Raw genomic sequence first — 8426 nt, 5'->3', positions numbered from 1 at the left:
AGCACATGCGTGTTTTTGGCTGTTTGGCACATGATTTGGTGCCACAAGTGCAGTGCAGAAAATTGGATGATAAGGCTGTCAAATGTATTTTTGTTGGTTATAGTGCTGAAAGCAAAGGTTACAGGTTGTATCATCCGGAAAAAAAACGTATTCTGGTTTCATGGGAGGTAGTGTTTGTGGAAGATTCTATTCAGCCCTTGCTGTCATGTACTAGAGACAGTAATGTAAGCTCACAGGACATTTATGACACTTTGTTGCCTCTTTTTAGTGGTGGAAATACGAATGTAAGTTCCAATGAGGCCAATGTACAGCCTATGGGGGTTTTTGAAAATGTTTTAGATCGGCCTATTACTGATGCAGATGTACATGATGTAATTGATGAGGAAAGGGCTGAAAATGAGCAGGCTAGAGGTATGCCAAAAAGGCTGGTGCATACTTTGCGTGACAATAAATTGGATGCACCTTTGTCTAGTCGTAGTCGTTCAGGCTCTCGCCATGCATCTTATGCATCAGATTGTTATGCTTTGGTTGTGTCTAGCTTAGATGATGTTGAGGAGCCTTTGTCTTTTGATAAAGCACATAATTCAGAAAATTGGATGGCTTCCATGCAATCATAATATGATGCACTTATAGAAAATGACACATGGACTTTATGTGATTTTCCTCCAAGCAAAAAGGCCATTGGTACGAAGTGGGTTTACAAGTTGAAACGCAAGCCGGATGGTAAGATCGATCGCCATATGGCTCGACTTGTTGCAAAGGGTTATGCACAACAAAAAGGCATAGATTATGAAGAGAGTTTTGCTCCCACTTGGCGTATGACTACTGTGCGTTTTCTATGTGCATTGGCAGCTCATTTTGGTTGGGATGTACATCAATTAGACATTGTTACTGCTTTCTTGAATGGTGACATATTTGAGGAAGTTTATGTAACGCAGCATCGCGGTTTTGTCATAAAAGGACAAGAGGACAAAGTGTGCAGATGTAAGAAGGCTTTGTATGGGTTGAAGCAATCTCCTCGTGCTTGGTATGAGAAAGCTGACAGTCATTTGGTTAAACGAGGCTTTCATAACAGTCCAACAGAAAGCACATTGTATGTAAAGCGTGATGGTGATGTACTTCTCATTGTGGTTCTTTATGTGGATGATTTGCTGATCACTGGACCAAATGAGAGAAATATTGCTGAATTTAAGGCTGATTTGAATGCTACTTTCAAGATGAAAGATTGGGGGCTGTTGCATCATTACATTAGGAATGTTTTGAACTCATTTTTGGGCCTTTTAAGAGTGCCACATCATCAAAGTTGTACAAAAGAAAGCAACCCGGTAGACCCCTCTAAATATTTCTCAGAACCCCATGATATGACCTATCATTGGAAAGCTTTTAAAAATGGATTCTAAAGAGATGGTATGAAAATTTTGGATGACTTCTATGAAAGTTATGCCATTTTTTTTCAATCAACCAATTTTTGTTACCGTTACGGTAATCTAAAATCACCTTTTTCTAGATCTATATTAAGGCAATGTCCGATACATGCATGCTATATATCAATGGATAGCATTTGAAGAGTAGATTCTAAATATCCAACCTTGGACAAGTTTGGATTTTATTTATAAAAATTTTACCGATCCCCACTTTTTGAAAGCTATGCCACATCAACAATTCTTACAAGGCCCAAAAATGAGCTCAAAATTTTCCTAATGCTTGGGTATACAGTTTAAGCAGTGTGATGGTGGTATTGCCTTGTGCCAGAAAAGTTACATAGAAACATTGCTATGTAAGTTTGGACTTGAGGATTACAAACCTATTGCCACTCCCATGGAAACAGGTTTGGAGTTGAGTCTACATGATGCTGGTGATCCTGCTGATGTCACTCTTTACCAAACTGCTGTTGGTTGCCTCATTTATGTATGCAACACGAGGCCAGATATTCAGTTTGCAGTCTTACAGGTCAGCAAATTTATGCATAGCCCAGGGTCTAAGCATTGGCAGGCTGTGAACATGATTTTTCACTACCTTAGTGGCACTTTACATCTTGGCTTGTTTTATCCCAAGGGGGGATCATTGCCACCAGACTTACATGCTTTTTCGGACTTAGATTGGACTGGTTGTTTTGACGCGCGAGTGTCCACAAGTGGTTTTTGTTTCATGCTTGGCAGTTCATGTCTATCATGGTTGAGCAAGAAGCAACCTACTGTGGCCACTTCGAGTTGTGAGGCTGAGTACAAGGCAATCGTCACAGCTACGGTTGAGTGTGTATGGCTCAGACGCCTTATGGCTGATTTGGGTGTTGGACAAGACAATGCCAACACTATGTACACTGACAGTCAGAGCGCATTGGCAGTTGCGAGGAACCCAGTTTTTCATGCTCGCACAAAGCACATTAAGGTGCATTACCACTATGTCAAGGAGAGGCTCTTAGCAGGAGAGATCAGCTTGGCTTATGTGCCAACACAGGACAACCTTGCAGATCTTTTCACAAAGGCATTGTCTCATGAGAAGCTTGAAGCTTTCCACAAAGCTTTGGGCTTAATCCCCTTTGTGGACTGATCATGTCTGTAGGGCATGGCACCTCCCTTTATTCATGTGCCAGCTCTCGTTCACCGCATCACTCCAGGGGGGATTTGTTACCATATACATGTGGTAGTGATGTGTGTGAACACACTAGGACCGTCGGGGCATTTTTTCCCTCTTTAGGAGGTTTTTCCCCCCGAGCATTAAATATATGCCCATCACTCTAGGGCTATCTATCTTTCCATTGCACACTAAGTAATACACTCTCTATTGTGTGCCTTGAGCTTCCTTCGTCTTCTCCAAGCTGTGTGTGTCTCTCTGCAACCCTAATTCCAATAACACTTTAGCAGTGAAGCAGCTAGACACAAGGTTTAGTGCTTCATTCTTTGATTTTCTCTATGCTTTCAGAGTGCTATTCCGTTTTTCATTGTGACAGTTGATTTGTGTTTTTAGAAGAAAGCACTCATTCCATTCCCAACAATTTGTGCATTGAAAGTGGGAGATGCTTTTCATAGTATTGTGAAATGGAGTATTGGGTTGCTACAACATATGAATGAGATACAATACAAAGGGGTTGCTACATATGAGACTCACAAAGGAATGGGAGCATTGGAGGCACAATCTGATGGAATGAGCTATAGGGAGGTTTGGAAGGATAACACAGTTCAACTTTGGGATGAAAGCAAAACACATGTAGTAGCCGAAGGGGTTGTCATGTATGTGTGGTTATTTGATTTCGTAAACTTTGGTGTGAAGATAACATTGATATTGGTATTGAAACATCTATGCTTGTGAGGCTACTATTTTTGCACAATCTAATGTATCAATCGTTGGCCTATCAAGAGAGTGACAACTATGGATGGAAAAGCGTTGTTACAATATGAGGATTTACATGCTAGTGACACATTACAAGATACATACATTGAATCAGCTCGTTTGATAGAACCTATTTTAAAAAAACAAAAATATTGCTTTATAAATAGGAAGCCAAATATGTTCATGAAACCTTCTAACAGATCCAATCAAGCATCCATATCATCTGTCCAGCTTGTTTCAACCATAGATTGTTGTTCTCTGAGGTGTTATCAATATGCCAATAGAGATAAGGTCATGGCTATGTGCAATGAATTTTAGGGACAAAGTTTGCAAAATCGAACCAACTGTGTGTATAATACAATGTTGATTGCTTGGCGTGAGAACAAAACAACTACCAAAACATGCTATGTATTTTCTTTTAATGGTAATGAGGTCTGTAGTAGAGCTTGGTACAAAATTCATGGCATTCCAAAAACTTCATTTTATCGTTACCGTGAACAATTTGAAAATGGGGTTTGACACTCAGTGCATGGTAATGATGGTGGCATAAGAAAAGGAAGAGACCATGCAGAATTGGGATGGGCATTGATGCGCTCTTTTGTAGATGAAACTTCAGAGAAAATGCCACAGAAGAGTAGAACTATGGAAGATGGTACCAGGGAAACCTTGCTTGCTATACCAAACACGTCCAAGCAAATAGAAATCTTACATGATGTCAATAAAACACTCGAGAGTATGAGTCTCAAGCCAATGTCTAGCACTACGTTTAATAGGATTTTGAATACAGAGTTTGCTAATGTAACCTTGTAAGAAACAAGTGAGTTCTCCAAATCTGTTGTGTGTAGTCGGATAAAGTCTCAACTAGAGTCAACAAAGGATGATGATCCGATTTCACGTTTGAAGGATGAATGTAGAATTCACATGATGCAACAAAAAAGCTATAGAAATGTGTACTACACCTGGCGTACGTCCTTGCAAATGCAAAAGGATAAGTATTTATGCATTATACATGATAAAATGGACAAAAAAAAGGCAGCAATACCTAGATTGAGAGTGAACTCAAAAGACTATGAAAGGCATATCAATTGCAAGTATCATTAGCATGTATGATAACACATGGGGATGGTCATGGATGTATGGTCATTTCTCATTGAATGGTCTATGGCCTTCAGATCCAAATGCTACAATTGGTTCCCTTGCATTATGCTTATAGAATTTGGAAAGAACAAAAAACCATGGGCTAGGAGATTTATGCCATAATGGTATGCCACGCAGCAATGTAACATTGTTCAATGCATTGAATTCAAGGACAACTTTAGATCACCAAAACAGAATGATGAAAGAGCATGAGAGGAATGCATCAATAGTAGTAACACATCAGCAGCAGTAACACCACGTTGGCTATTGAAAGATGTAATGAAGAGATTGCTAACTTGCAATCGGCCTCCTCTCAATGTGTTGTGGATACCATGTCCACTCCCATGTTTCAAAAATTGCATGAGAATTTTTGGCTACAACTAGATAATTGTGCAAGATAAAATAAGAATCAATATTTATTTGCATACTTATCCTTGCTAGTAGCAAAAGGTGTTTTCAAAACCGTGCATTTGGGATTCTTAATGGTGGGTCATACACATGAGGACATAGATGTAATGTTTAGCAGGTTCTCAGAGAGATTGCAAACAGGAATTACATACACTTTTCACATTTGATGGAACATTTTCAAAAATGTGAACGCTCAACTCCAACACCATTTCTGATGACGCAAGTTCCCGACTTCTTTGTTAAAGGAGGATACATGTGTGATGGACAAGATGCTCTTGTTGGACACTCTAAGACACTTCAATTTTGTTTCTTTATGCAAGGTGAAATCCCAGTAATGCAGTACAAAATTCACCTCAAATCACCTGATTGGATGCCGAGGGAGTCAGGAATTGAGTTGTGGAAAAAAGATGATCAAGGGAAACCAAAATTTTCAGTAGGTTGTTCAGATGTGGTTCCTATAGCAGACTATGTGAAGGATAGTCTGCTTGTTATTCAAGGGATTAAGACATATCTTGAATTCTGGAAAAGATGGACTCTACTAAAGGGAAAGGAGCACGATTCTACAAAATACATGGAGTCAGTTATTATTGATTGGCAAAAAATAATTAGTGAGCTTGAACAACCAACCAATAAACAAATTGGTGAATATACATCATTTTGGCCAAAGACTACAGGGAGTCATCGTATGCAAGAGATAGAGGAAGACACAAATGAGTTTCAAGGATATGAAGAATTGAATGATCACTATGTTGGTCTTCAAAGTGCAAGGCCACAGGAAGCTTTTAGGCCTCAAATTGATGTAAGGAAAGGGGATTTTGTTCTTGTGTTTTGCGACTACGTGTTAATGAGCCTAATCTTCAGATTATAGTGCTTAAATAATTGTTTTTAGTCGTTTTGACCATAGGAAAGTTTCCTAGATCATAAGACGACCTTTCTAGACTGATTTGTTATAGTTTTCAAGATCTTTTTCATGATGGATTGTAATTTTTTGTACCTTGTTGGATTGCAACCAAACTTGGTAGGATATTGTCTTTAGGTGTCCTAGACCTCCTCATAAAGTTTCGTTGCATTTCAAGTCCGTTCGAGTGCCAAAATGGCGTGATGACCTAGAGCGGTGAGAAAGGACATAGGCAGATTTCCCTGATCATTGAGTGGTTTATTTTCTTGTTGAGTTAGTGTGTTTTCTTATTATGTTCACTTCTTGAGATTGACAACCTCAAAGAGTCTCCGTGCCCCATTCAAGTCACTTCCCTGAGTATTGACATTATGTTAGTGCCAGGTCGCTATGCTACAAATGTCCATCTTGGTGACTCGTTAACATTGACGCTGCTGCCGAGGATATGATCCTCAGGTGGTGAGTGACCTAGTGCATATTTAGAGCGTTCTTTTTTGAAGTTTTTTCCTCCATTCCATTTACACTTGTTACCATATACATGTGGTAATGATGTGTGTGAACACACTAGGACCGCCGGGGCATTTTTTCCCTCTTTTCCCCCGAGCATTGTATATATGCCCATCACTCTAGGGCTATCTATGTTTCCATTGCACACTAAATAATACACTCTCTATTGGGTGCCTTGAGCTTCCTTCATCTTCTCCAAGCTGTGTGTGTCTCTCTGCAACCCTAATTCCAATAATTGGTATTAGAGCAGGTTGCGTCCTCCCGGGCTTAGTCGCCTGTCTGAAATGACTTCACCTGCGTCCTCCGATTTCTGCAGGTTTCTTATTTCTACAGGTGAAGTCATTTCAGACAGTTTCCTTGTGCAGACTGTTCTTGATGCCTTACCAGATTCTTACCAGACTTTTGCTAGTACTTGGAGACTTATGACCCAAGGAAATCCTGAAGTTGTCAAGTTTGATGCATTATGCACATTGCTATTGCAAGTGTCACTCTCCAGAAAAAACAGGACTAGGCAGCGTGCAGTTGATCAACATGCTTTTATTGCTTCTCAAATAAGGGGTGGTAACAACAATGTAGCCACTTCTTATGGTTCTGCTGTGAGTGGCAAAAATACTGTTCCTAATGCTTCTGCTGGCAATTCTGGTGATAAGGACAAAAAGAAGACGCGTTGCCATTATTGTAAAGCTAATGATCACTTGATCAAGGAATGTCTTAGGTTGAAGGCAAAAGAGGCTAAGAAGAAAGAGGGTGGTTCCACTACAAATGCTGGTTCCACTACAAATGCAGCCATTGTTGAGTCTTCTATAAAAGGAGACTATAATGCTGATGTTGATGTAGAATGGGCTTTTAGTGCAGAGTGCACTTACAATCCTGCTGTCCATGATGCATGTTTGTCAGTTGCTACAGATTCACATGTGTGGTATTTTGACAGTGGTGCTACAAAGCACATTACCTCACATCGTGAATTGTTTACCTCTCTCGAGTCTGTCCCTCATGGGAATTCAGTCACTTGTGCCAACAATGCCTCTTATCCAGTTAAGGGAGTTGGAAAGATTGTGCTTACTGCTGCTAATGGCAGTTCTTTCACACTTGTTGATGCACTTTATGTACCTGGAATCAAGAAGAATCTCTTGTCTGTATCCGCACTTGCTAGACTTGGACTTGTAGACAAATTTGTGGATGACAGATGTACAGTTCATGATCTCAGTTTTGGTGATGAAATTGTTGCATCTGGCCTTTTCAACCGTGGGATGTATAAGATCACTTTGTATGACAAGTGTGAACAAAATTTTGCAAATGCTGTTGCAGATTCAAGGGCTATTTCAGATGCAAAACTTTGGCATGCACGTTTTGGTCATCTGAATTTTTCCAGTTTGCTGCGTTTGCAGGAATCTAATATGGTTTCTTCTTTGCCGCCTCTTGAAGCACTTGTCAAACATGTTTGTGAAGGCTATATTTTGGGTAAGATGCAGCGTTCTAAGTTTCCAAAGGATGGTTTAGTTTGGGCCACATGCAGGTTGGAGCTTGTGCATAGTGATGTTTGTGGGCCCATGCAAACTCCGTCCTTGGGCAATTACCTGTACTTCGTGACTTTCATTGATGATTACTCCAGGCATGCATGGGTATTTCTACTTAAAGCGAAGTCCAAAGTTTTTATGTGCTTCAAACAATTTTTGGCTATGGCTGAAAATGTCTCGAAATGTACTAGCAAAGCCAATGAGAAAAAAGGAAGGAAAAGGAAAGGAAGCAAGAGAGGGGAAGTCTCTCGACCTCAAGGGGGGGTTTGCCATCCCTCTCGTATTGAAGGGCGAACCAAAGCTTGGCGAGGAAGCAACGAAAAGATCAATAGGAGGAGATTTTAGACTGGCCTCACGAAGTGGAGAAAAGGGGAATATCACAAAGCAAGAGAATCTCTTTCTCTCTCCCTCTCGAGCTTGAAGAGGAGGCAAGCAAGCAGTGTTCCTTCTCTCTCGCTCTCATGCTCAGAAAGACAAAGGAGGCAAAGCTATCTCAAACTCTCTTTTGATCTCGTTCTTGAAGCTAAGCAAGGGAGAGCTTGGACAACTACAAACCCCTAAGCTATTGGGGAGAGTCTGGCACATCCCTTAAGGGAAAGTGAAGGAGTAAAATTGAGGATCTGTGAAGGAGG

The sequence above is a fragment of the Adiantum capillus-veneris genome, chromosome 24 (assembly GCF_014529385.1).
Source record: "Adiantum capillus-veneris isolate H3 chromosome 24, ASM1452938v2, whole genome shotgun sequence".
Classification (NCBI taxonomy): domain Eukaryota; kingdom Viridiplantae; phylum Streptophyta; class Polypodiopsida; order Polypodiales; family Pteridaceae; genus Adiantum; species Adiantum capillus-veneris.
This window is presented reverse-complemented; position numbering follows the sequence as displayed.